This window comes from Mesoplodon bidens (assembly GCF_964165515.1).
Source record: "Mesoplodon bidens genome assembly, chromosome: 15".
Lineage (NCBI taxonomy): Eukaryota > Metazoa > Chordata > Mammalia > Artiodactyla > Ziphiidae > Mesoplodon > Mesoplodon bidens.
The window spans coordinates 19925431-19938411 of record NC_138171.1 but is presented as its reverse complement, the minus strand read 5'-3'; positions in this window follow the sequence as shown (position 1 = coordinate 19938411).

The window sequence follows — 12981 nt, the reverse complement described above, 5'->3', positions numbered from 1 at the left end:
GCAGGCTATGAAGTGTAATAGTTCACCATTTTGGTTTAAGTATCACCATAAAAGTCAGTGAGATGGAACAGGCCATAAGTAGTTCTTTTACATAGTGTAGCTGAGGCTGGGAGCTTACGTCTTCATTAACCCACAGAAATGGCTCTGAAATGAAATGCCGGGTGGGTGCCCCTCAGCGTCAGGGATCAATCACATCCTGTGAAGTCACATCCACTTCCTTCTGACCCCATGTGCCTCACTTTGTCCCTTCGTGGTGCTGATGGTGAGTGAGTTGCGAACTCAGGAAGGAAAGGAGCAGACGAAAGTCATAAGGAGATTCTGTGGATGAAACACTCAGCTCTGGGATGAAAAGTGAAAAACTCTTCCTGATACAGAGCTGTTTGCCCAGGAAAACACCTCTCCTTATCATCCACCGGCCATCAAGTATTCTGGGTAGCCAGAATCTGTCCCAGAGGCATAGAATCTGTAGGCATATGCTGTGGTCTGGATGTTTTGTGTCTCCCTCAAAATTCATACTTTAAAATCCTAACCCCCAATGTGATAGTCTGAGGAGGAGGGGTCTTTGGAGACATTAGGGTAGAGTCCTCATAAATGAGATAAGTTCACTCATAAAAGAGACCCCACAGAGATCCCTAGGCCCTTCCACTAGGTGAAGACACATGAGAAATCAGCAGTCTGCAGGCTGGAAGATGGCTATTACTAAAACCTGACCATGCTGGCACCCTGATCTCCAACTTCCAACCTCCAGAATGGTGAGAAATAAATTTCTGTTGTTATAAACACAGAAGCTACCCAGTTTGTGGTATTTCATTATAGCAGCCCAGATGGACTTAGACAACATAGTATGACAAAATAATTTTATTCTGCTTATCAGAGTGGCATTTGCTTATGTCAGAATTCCAGGGGACATTTTCTACCCATTCCGTGGTTCTGTGAGAAAAAAAGAGTCCTTTAGTGAAATAATTTGGTGGAAAAATTAACCAGGGATTTTTCACTACATAGAATTTAGGACTCAAAGAGTTTTAATATGTTGACAAATACACAAATTGCCAAAGATTTTTATTTGAAACTTTTCTCAAAGAATTTCTCTTAGAATTCAAGTTTCATGTCTTACTGACATAAGGTGACCTTCCTCCCAATGCTCACATGGAAGATTCAGAACCTTGCCCCATCCATGGTGACCTAACACTTGAACACATAAGAACCAAACACTCCACTGCACTAAGAGATACATATCACCCCATACTTTTGCAATTGCCACTCATACACTAAGATTCCCATCCCTCTTGCCTAATTCTTCCCCTACCCCTAAAGGACAGGGTGAGGGTTTGTAGCCAAGACAAGTTGTCTTCATTTTCTTTATTGCCAAGCCATTATTATCTATATGTTTATTATCCCATCTCCTTTTTCTCTCCCAGCACCAACTCTCTATATCCAATTTTACCCAACAGATTTTTTTTTTAATGAAGAGATCTACCCTTGTCTTATAAAAAGGGCCATTCAACCCACTTTCTCCCATGACTAAAATTTGATAGGTCTTTAGTACATGTTAGTGTCTTGTCTTGTCTTTCCATTTTTTCTTTTCTTAGAAAATCCTAAGAGTTAAAGCTCTACAGAGTGACTCTCAGATTCGATGGGACCAAAGGCCCACACTGACCAAGGATGCCGTGGTCATGTAGCAAGACATAGGCAACTCCTTCTTATTTTCACATTCATGCCAACAATGCTAATCTATCACAGCATAACCTACCTCTTTACATCCCTCCTGTGGATCCATTAAATTTTCCCTGAGGTGTAAAACCTGTTTCACCTCTCTGCCTTGACTCTTGTTTCCTTAAAATCCTTTCTCTTGAAAAGCCTTTCCAATCATCTTTATCTTCCTCATAAAGGTGTAGTCATGGTCGTGTGGCCATCTCTTAACAAACATGCATTGTCTAAGCCAGAAAAACTACTCCCCTGCCCCTTGTGAGGTCTTCACTTTGCAGAAATGCCTCTTTTATTCAATGTCTTTCAAGTTATCAAACATTGTCCTTTCTGGTCCATGGTTCCCCATTCCCTTGTCTCGTGTGCACATCACGAGTTAATAGGGTAAGAAGGCGCATCATACACCAGTTTCAGAGCTTAAGCCCAAGAATGCTGGAGAAATCTCTGCTCTACTAAGTCTGTGGTTATGGAAAGAGCATTTTTTTTCATTGTACAAAAGAGATCTACAAGAAAGTCTGTCTTTAGACACCCAGAAATAACGTGTGCTCCCTCACCAGTAAGTAAACATGGCATCTAGAATGGGGCAAGTCCAGTCTTTCATTTTGGTAATTGCAGAACCAAATTTAGTTTATCAATGGAAGCAGCTCCTTCTATGTCAGCCCAGGTTCTGTACTCAGCAAGAGTGTAACTTGAAGTCACCATTCAGTAGTCCACTGACAATTTGGAGTTAAAGAAGGAAGCTAAGATGTAGCCTCTATAATCCACATATAGAAGATTCAGAACCTTTGCTCATCCACGATAACTTAGCACTTAAACACACCAAAACCAAGCATTCTACTGCATGAAAATATACCCAACATGTGGTCCTTTTGTAGCTGTTATCCATTTACTAATGTTCCCATCCCCTTATGCCTAGTTCTTGGCTCCCTACCTCTAGATGATAGGATGGGGGTTAAAACCAAGTCCCAGACACTAAGCTCTCCATAAAAAACAGACCTCTATCACATTCACTCTGCATGGCTGTATTGCTGATTCACTGTCCTCTAGCCATTTATTTCCTTCAACTCCACACTCCCCAAAATATTCCAAAAATAATTTTTCATTTTCTCCTAATTTTGCTTTTACTGTTTTTATTTTTTAAGTTTAGGTTCCCCATTTTCTTATCCATTATACTCTTGATTTAACCCCCACAGTTATTTTGATTATTCCCTTTTGATTATTCCTTCCATCAAACTTATATTGATACCCCACTGGGCTTTCTCTGGCTGGTACGTGGGGTCCTGTAAACTGTTTCTTTGCCAACCATTTACATATTTCCAAGGATGTAGCTACAGCATTATCCTTACTGTCACCTTTTTGTCAAGAATAACATTTCTAATAAGCTGATAGCAGCAGATTCTCTCCAGAAAAATTATGGCGCTCTCATCAAAGAACCATGCTATTGTCCTTTCCCCCAAAGTGCTGCCTTTGTGGGTACTTGCATCATTTACTATTTTTCTTTGTGCTTTTAGGAAGCTTGGCTTTCTCATCTTTGAATTATTCCTCTGGAACAGTTAGATATGCCTTGGACCTCATACGTGCAATATCAAGATGGTGTATTTTCCTACAGGATTAAGGATTAAACTTGCCACTACCCATCCCTACATGACTAATATGGGCTGGTTTGTGTGCCCTCAGTATAAGGCATCCAAAACACATTGAAATCATCTGAGACATGAGCAAGATTTAGCTTATTCCCAATCCTCCTAGATCCCAGCACAACAAAGACTTCCTGGAACTGGTGACTTTATGATTGTGATCCATTGCCTTGGGCCTCAAATGACAGAATAGAACAACATTAAGACCAACAGGGCAGAGCAAAGGGCAGTGGGTGTCCAGAACTTGAAGCAGCCACCACCGTCTTCCTCAAGTTAACCTCTCGAGAACTCCTTGGGGAGATGAATTTTGTACCCAGGACTCATTTATCTTCTACAGTATTCTCCTAATTGGCTTCCCATCTTCCTTTCATTTCTTCATAAAATACAGATACACTACCCCACTAGAGCTAATAGTCCTGCTGCTGATTTGTGGGCATTTCATCACCTGATGCTCTTGCATCCGTATCCATCTATCTATCTATTTCCTAAATTATTTTCCTGTGTATTTTTCCAGATGTTTGGAATTGCTAGAAGTCTGAACTCTGATTTACAGAGTGGAGGGGGGGAGGGTGTTATTTAATGCAACATGATTTGAAGTGTCACACAGTCTGTCTATATTTGGAAATATCTACTTTCCTGGCATCACACAGAACCAGACACAGCCTAAGGCCTTATGTTTCCTGTTTAACTTAACAACCTACACAAATGTCTCTTTTACATATTATCAATGTGTCTTTAATAGTCTTGCAATTCTTGAAGCAATCTGAGTCTGATTTGAATAAGAAAAATCCTGCAGGCTGTGGTATGTGAGGAACCAACTGGCTCACACAACCAAGTACAGTTTCAAAATACACACACTAGCCCAGAAGAGCATCTTTCATGCCTTTTGAAGAACACCTATTCTTAACTGTTGTATTTAACATGTGTTTAAGACTCATGGTCTGGTAGGATCTTTTCATTTTATTTTTATTTCTGTTTTGACAAGGGATGGGGTGGGGCAGGGTGTGGTTTACGAAAACAGCTCAGTGAAATAGCATAAAAGTGATGCACTTTCTTGCTCTGTCATATTGGTCTCCACTCTCTATCAGTAAAATATTGGCTACAGGGGCTTCCCTGGTGGTGCAGTGGTTGAGAATCTGCCTGCTAATGCAGGGGACATGGGTTCGAGCCCTGGTCTGGGAAGATCCCACATGCCGCGGAGCAACTAGGCCCGTGAGCCACAACTACTGAGCCTGAGCGTCTGGAGCCTGTACTCCGCAATGAGAGGCCACAACAGTGAGAGGCCTACGCACCGCGATGAAGAGTCGCCCCCGCTTGCCACAACTAGAGAAAGCCCTCGCACAGAAACGAAGACCCAACCCAGCCAAAAATAAATAAATAAATAAATTGAAAGAAGGTAAAAAATATATATATATTGGCTACAAATAATTTCTACAGTCCTCCTTGAAGGCTTCCAACAACAGCACAGATGTGTGTATTACACACAACGTTAGCTGTGAAAGAATAGCAGGGTTAAAGAAGACATTTTCCAGTTATAAGGAGAAGAAGAACCACTCTGACTTTTTTAGGGTGAAAGCAATCAACTGTGAGTATCATTGGGGTAGCCTTGGTGAGCCCTCCAGACTGGAAATTCAGACACCCAGCAGGTATTTTGTCTCCTGAGTGAATGGGGTAGCAATGAGGAGTAATATGAATGAAGCCTAAGGGGAAAAAAATGGAACAAGTAAAAAGATAGCCATAATTATTCTCTGGACTGGATAAAGTTGCCCCTCAAGTTCACTCATCTCCAAGTTCACTGAACAACTTTCTAACATTTTTGTTGAATGTTCACACCAGGGAAGAAGTAGAGGAAGAAATCCTTGATAATAAACGGAAGAAATATATTCACCTGGAAAGTAAAGGTGACTGTACATTGGTTCAGTGTTATCTGGTTTATACATCCATTGTTTATGAGTTTGGCTACTGTGAGTTGGTTCCAAGAATTTGAACATCAGACGAACAACAAACAATCAAGTTATATTTCAGGACATGCAAAGTTGAGAGGTTGTCACTTCTTTACCCTGGCCCATTGGACTCCCTCTTTGAGAGAATTTTAATCTTGAGTGAAGTATAAAAATTCATAACTCATTGGAACTATATTTCTAGAGGCACTTTTTGAGATTTCCCATGCATTCCTATTGCTGAGATCCCCTCAAGCTCTCCTGATTTCTATCCTTCTCAAAGTTGAGAAGTGCAGCGTTTCCTTTACTTCTCTGAACTATCCACTATATACTTCAAAAAAATATATATTTTTTTAAAATTTGCTTTCATTAGCCAGATGTGAATTTTATTTCTTGCAACTTGGGACCATAAGTCATTCAGGAACCACAAGGGCTTTTCCATTTGGGTACAAATCAAGGTACTTGAAAGCCACAACTTTTTAACTGGATTTCAGGACCCAGGGGCAGGATAACTAACCTTTTATTAGGGAAGCTGTGAACCCTGCCTCCTCCTTTCCAAGCAGAGACAAAGAGTTCTCCACCCAGGCCTGACTGAGCAATGTGATGGTCAGAGCCCACAGGCGTTCGCACAAGAAGGAGCTGCTGGAACTTGCTCAGGAGGCGCTGGCCAGCACCATGTGCTAGAGGGCCCAGGAGGAGGGTTCCTGCCTCACCCTGGGCAGTCGGGTGGAAATAAACTGTGTCTACTGCCTGGTTCTGGCAGCAAAAGCAGCACCAGCACCAGAGAAAGTTCAGACTCCAGACCCCCCAAAACCAGGAAATTCCACGCTGGAGCTAAAATTGTAGCTGACTTCCCCAGCCGTGCTCCTAGCTCGCATGCACTGAAGCCACAGCACAGCCTGTATCCACACACCAAGTTACCCACGTGGGTTGAATTATGGAAGCACAGCACTGCTGGGGCTGAGGTCCTCTGTAACTCTCCCACCCTCGGAAGCCTGGGGCAAGAGGGATCTTCACCCTCCATGTGCTTGAATACTTGGAACAAGCTGGCTGTTCATTTTAACCACCACATCAGAAACAGAAGACTCACACACGCAAGCCAGGCACCGAACTAGAGGGTTAATGAAAGTTATCTATCCACTCTTTCTGACAACGTTTTGTTCAAAGTAATATTAACGCCATTTTACAAAAGTTGCCCGGGTTTACATGATGCTTATGTGCCAGGTTTGGAAATTGAGCCCAGATTTCTTATGCCTGAAGCCTAAGTAACTATTTGATTCTTTCTAACTGATGGACCTGAGAGTGTTTGCGCTGATGCTACTATGCTCAAATGCTTTTATAAAATTAGACCCCTTACACTATTGGAAGAGCCAGGAAATGCTTTCCTCTAGGCCAGGAGATTTTCCTCTGCCTGTCCTGGGAAGGTCATTGTCATGCTCAGTTCACAAAGGATATGACTTGGAGGAAAGAGCCCTAGATTAAGAATTAGGAATCCAAAGCCACTGTTGGCATGACATGGGTTCTGACACTTGCCTTCTTTGTGTCTTCAACACATTCATTTCTAAGACAGGGCATAACAACATCTAGCGGCAATAACTGTGTGCTCTGTGAATAAGGCAATGATGGATCAAAAGGTAGGGAAGGAAGCTATCTGCCCCAGTGGAGATAAGTTTTTATTACTAACATTGTTTAGACTTGAAAATGAAGGTGGCTTTTAGTTGTTTTATGATTGCTTTTAAATTGTCTTTAGACAATGCAACCCTTACAACCTGCCAGACGGAGTGGGGTGGCGGGGTGGGAGGCACTCCCAATTCTCCTAACTCTGCATGTTCACAAATCAAGGAATCTACCAGAAAAATTCAAGGCTTCTGCTAGAAAAAGACTTATAGACCACAAACATCAAATCTGTCACTTACAAATCCAGAAATTAAAGCCCCTAAAAGAGAAATGACTTGCCCAAGATCACATAGTAAATCAGTGGCAGAGTGAAGGTTAAAGCCAATCTTCTCAATATAAAAGGGAATTTCGGTACAAATGTAAAGTAATATTATCACATTATCTTATGGCTGGAAAAGCACCCCCTAATATTTTCAAGGAACCCAGGCCCTTCCAGTTCTGATTCTGACCCTCAGGCAGAGTTTCCTTGGGTGGAGGGAGAACAGGACTTGGATTCCAAAGACTTGGATTCAAGTCCTTGGGTGCTGATGACCTCATTGTGTGGGGAGGAGACATGAACCTAATTCACGCTATCAGGTGGAAATGACTGCCCAAGACACCAGCACAAGTAGTGTCCCAAAGAGCACACGATGAGTTGTCAAATTAGCAGAACAAGAAAGTAATGATCCTGGAAAGCAGAGTAAAACAACCACTTTGCCTCTTCCATGAACCCTTCCTAGCTCACCTTATATCCCTCTGGCTTTCTAAGCCCTTCATCAGTTACTTAAATAGGTGATTTGTTTGGTAATGATGTGTTTATGAAACACGATGTTTTAGGGAAACCATAATAGATTTGGAGTCAATAGACCTATGTTTATAGCTCATCTCTGCCATTTGCTAATTGAATGATCTTGAACAAGTTCCTTTACCTTTGAAACTGAACTTTCTCTTCTGCAAAGAGGGAACAATAACCTATATTTCTCATGACTGGGTGAGAGTTAAGTGAGAAACTGGACAGAAAGCATCCACCACTGTCCTTGGCTCACGGTGAAAGCAGAGTACCTCCTTTTTCTTCAGTTGGATGGCTAACTCCTTGAGGGTAAGTTCAGGTCTTTATATGACTCAGCATTTCTCATGGCTCTTTCACAGTGGTACCCAAAGCACTGTTGATTTGAGCTGACTCAAGAATGGTCAGGAGACAAAGGATTAATCTCCAAAATTTATAAGCAGCTCATGCAGCTCAATATCAAAAAAACAAACAACCCAATCCAAAAATGGGCAGAAGACCTAAATAGACATTTCTCCAAACAAGATATACAGATTGCCAACAAACACATGAAAGGTTGCCCAACATCACTAATCATTAGAGAAATGCAAATCAAAACTACAGTGAGGTATCACCTCACACCAGTCAGAATGGCCATCGTCAAAAAATCTACAAACAATAAATGCTGGAGAGGGTGTGGAGAAAAGGGAACCCTCTTACACTGTTGGTGGGAATGTAAATTGATACAGCCACTATGGAGAACAGTATGGAGGTTCCTTAAAAATCTAAAAACAGGGGCTTCCCTGGTGGCGCAGCGGTTGAGGGTCCGCTTGCCGATGCAGGGGACACGGGTTCCTGCCCCGGTCCGGGAAGATCCCACATGCTGCAGAGCGGCTGGGCCCGTGAGCCATGGCCCCTGAGCCTGTGCGTCCGGAGCCTGTGCTCCGCAGCGGGAGAGGCCACAACAGTGAGAGGCCCACGTACCGCAAAAAAAAAAAAAAAAAAAATCTAAAAATAAAACTACCATATGACCCCGCAACCCCACTACTGAGCATATACCCTGAGAAAACCATAATTCAAAAAGAGTCATGTACCACAATGTTCATTGCAGCTCTGTTTACAATAGCCAGGATATGGAAGCAACCTAAGTGTCCATCGACAGATGAATGGATAAAGAAGATGTGGCACATATATACAATGGAATATTACTCAACCATAAAGAGAAATGAAACTGAGTTATTTGTAGTGAGGTGGATGGGCCTAGAATCTGTCATACAGAGTGAAGTAAGTCAGAAAGAGAAAAACAAATAATGTATGCTAACACATATATATGGAATCTAAAAAAAAAAAAAAAAGTTCTGAAGAACCTAGGGGCAGGACAAGAATAAAGAAGCAGACATAGAGAATGGACTTGAGCACACAGGGAAGGGTAAGGGTAAGCTGGAACGAAGTGAGAGAGTGGCATGGGCATACATACACTACCAAATGTAAAATTGATAGCTAGTGGGAAGCAACCATATAGCACAAGGAGATCAGCTTGGTAGTTTGTGACCACCTAGAGGGGTGGGATAGGGAAGGTGGGAGGGAGGGAGACGCAAGAGGGAGGAGATATGGGGATATATGTATATGTATAGCTGATTCTCTTTGTTATAAAGCAGAAACTAACACACCATTGTAAAGCAATTATACTCCAATAATGATGTTAAATAAATAAATAATAATAAATAAAATTAAAAATAGAATGATCAGGAGAGAGAAGAGGAGAGTCCATGAACAACAGACAACAGTTGGATCTCAACTATTTTTCATTGAATATCAATCAGAATCTGAGCTGAGCTTCTTGACAACTCTTCATGGCCCTGGGTCACTGTGTGATTCCGTCACTGGCTTGATGCAGAGTTATGCCGACAACCAAAGAAGAAAAATTACTTCCCCAAACATCTCAGAACCCAGGTGGTTTTACTGGTGATCACTTTAAAACTTCCATATGGCAATCTCTACAGCATATTCCTTTTCCCAGGACATATAAACTGATAGAAAACTACAAGTTCAAAAAAGTACATGAAACCTTCATGGCAGAACCTGACCAAAAGAAAAGTACCACTTATCATCATAGCCATGAGAGTGCTATACCAAAATTAGTCACAAGTACTGAATGGTTTATGAAAAAAAATTATTATTATTTACAGGCATACCTCAGAAATGTTGCAGGTTTGGTTCCAGACCACTGCAATACAGCAAATATTGCAATAAAGCCAGTCACATGAATTTTTTGGTTTCCCAGTGCAAGTAAAAGTTATGATTACACTATACTGCAGTCTATTAAGTGGGAAGTTGCATTATGTCTAAAAACAACAATCTACATACTTTAATTAAAAAATATCTTACTGTTAAAAATTGCTAACCATCATCTGAACCCTCAGTGAGTTGTAGATTTTTGCTGTTGAGGGTCTTGCCTCGATGTTGATGGCTGCTGACTGATCAGAGTGGTGGTTGCTGAGGTTGGTGTGACTGTGACAATTTCTTAAAATAATACAACTGTGAAGTTTACTACATCAACTTTTACTTTCACAAACAATTTCTCTGTAGCATGCAATGGTGTTTGATAGAATTTTACCCACAGTAGAACTTATTTCAAAACTGGAGTCAATCCTCTCAAATCCTGCTGCCGCTTTATCAACTAAATTTATGTAATATTCTAAATTCTTTGTTGTCATTTCAACAGTCTTCACAGCATCTTCACCAGGAGTAGATTCCATTTCAAGAAACGATTTTCTCTGCTCATCCATAAGAAGCAACTCCTCATCTGCTCAGGTTTTATCATGAGATTGCAGCAATTCAGTCACATCTTTGGGCTCCATTTCTAATTCTAGTTCTCTTGCTATATCCACCCTATTTACAGTTACTTCCTCCACTGAAGTCTTGAACCCCTCAAAGTTATCCATGAGGGTTGGAATCAACTTCTTCCAAACTTCTGTTAATGTTGGTGTTTTGACCTCTTCCCATGAATGTTGAATGTTCTTAATAGCATCTAGAATGGTGAATCATTTCCAGAAAGTTGTCAATTGACTTTGCCCAGATCCATCATAGGAATCACTATCTATGGCAGCTATAACTTTAGAAAATGTATTTCTTAAATAATAAGACTTGAATATCAAAATGACTCCTTGATCCTTGGGCTGCAGAACAGAGGATGTGTCAGCAGGCATGAAAACAGCATTAATCTCATTGTACATCTCCATCAGAGTTCTTGGGTGACCAGGTGCATTGTCAATGAGCAGTACTGTTTTTAAAGGAATCTTTTTTTTTTTTTGAGCCAAAAGATCTCCACAGTGGGCTTAAAATATTCAGGAAACCATGTTGTAAAAAGATGTGCTGCCATCCGTGTTTTGTTGTTCCATTTATAGTGCACAGGCAGAGTAGATTTAGCATAATTCTTAAGGGTCCTAGAATTTTTAGAATGGGAAATGCACGTTGACTTCAACTTAGTCAGCAGCTGGATTAGCCCCTAGCAAGAAAGTCAGCTTGTCTTTTGAAGCTTTGAAGACAGGCACTGACTTCTCTCTAGCTATGAAAGTCCTAGATGGCATCTTCTTCCAATAGAAGGCTGTTTTGTCTACATTGAAAATCTGTTGTTTAGTGTGGCCACCTTCATTGATTATCTTAGCTAGATCTTCAGGAGAACTTGCTGCAGCTTCTACATCAGCCTTTGCTGCTTTACTTGCACTTTTATTTTATGGAGAGAACTTCTTTCCTTAAACCTCATAAATCAACCTCTGCTGGTTTCAAACTTTCCTCCTGCAGCTTCCTCACTGCTCTCAGCATTCATAGAATTAAAGAGAGTTAGGGCCTTTTTCTGTACTGGGGAATGTTGTGGCTAGTTTGATCTTCTATCCAGACCACTCAAACTTTCTCCATATGAGCAGTAAGGCTGTTTCACTTTCTGATCATTGGTGTGTTCACTGGAGTAGCACTTTTAATTTCCTTCAAGAACTTTTCCTTTGCATTTACAACTTGGCTAACTGTTTGCTGCAAGAGGCCTTGCTTTCAGCCTATCTCAGCCTTCAACTTGCCTTCTTCACTAAGCTTAACCGTTTCTAGCTTCTGATTTAAAGCAAGAGACATGCAACTTTTCCTTTCACTTAGAGGCATTGTAGGGTTATTAATTGGCTTTTCCATTACTGTTGTGTCTCAGGGAATAGTGAGGCCCAAGGAGCAGGAGAGACTTGGGGGAACAGCTGGTTGATGGAGCAGTCATAAATTTGCCATCTTATATGGACATGGTTCATGGCACCCCAAAACAATTACAATTGTAATGTCAAAGATCAGCCATCACAGATCACCTTAACAAATATACTAATAATGAAAAAGTTTGAAATATTGTAAGAATTATCCAAATGTGACACAGAGACAAGAAGTGAGCAAAATTTGTTGGAAAAATTATACCAATAGACTTGCTGGACACAGGATTGTCACAAACCTTCAATTTGTTAAAAAATGCAATATCTGCAAAACACAATAAAGCAAAGTTCAATAAAACAAGGTAACCCTATATTACTATTTTATTATTTATTACAATAAAAATAATGTCTGTTCCAAACAATTGAAAAAAAGAGTTTTATATTAAGGAACACACACATATATATCTCTGTGTGTGTGTGTGTGTATATATGTGTGTGTGTTTATTATATATATTATATATATATCATATTGGTCATCTTAATAAAGGGCAAATAAGCATTAATTTGTTTACTGATTATGATGGGAATTCTAAAAAATGGGGAAAATACAATATATCAGTCAGTCAGGGTCCAAACAGGAGACAAAACCCTTGTAATAATTTGACCAGGAAAAGTTTAATACAAAGAATTATTAACTATTATTAACATGGGATTACCCACTAAGGGGTAAAGAGATTTCCAAAGACTTTAGGAATAGCAGAGTAGGAAGCAGCCACTAGCTCTAGGGCTGAGGAAGAAACCCAAAGAAGGAACAGACTTGGAAGACTTCCCAGAACAGAGATCCAGACATGGTTCACAATGGTGCTGCTTTGGTCCACTGGATGGTGGAGAATTTCCCCAAAGTGTGCACCTCTGCAGGGCTAGCGGTGGTACTATGTCATGTCCTGGTAGTGAGTATCACTGGGTGTCCCCGGCTGCCTCCCACTAGAGAAGCAAAGACTCCATACCAGAACCAGGACAAACAACCCCTTTCTAGTCCAGTGTCTCTCCAGCACCCTCTACTGATACATCACACCATTGTGTTGCTGACAAAGGAA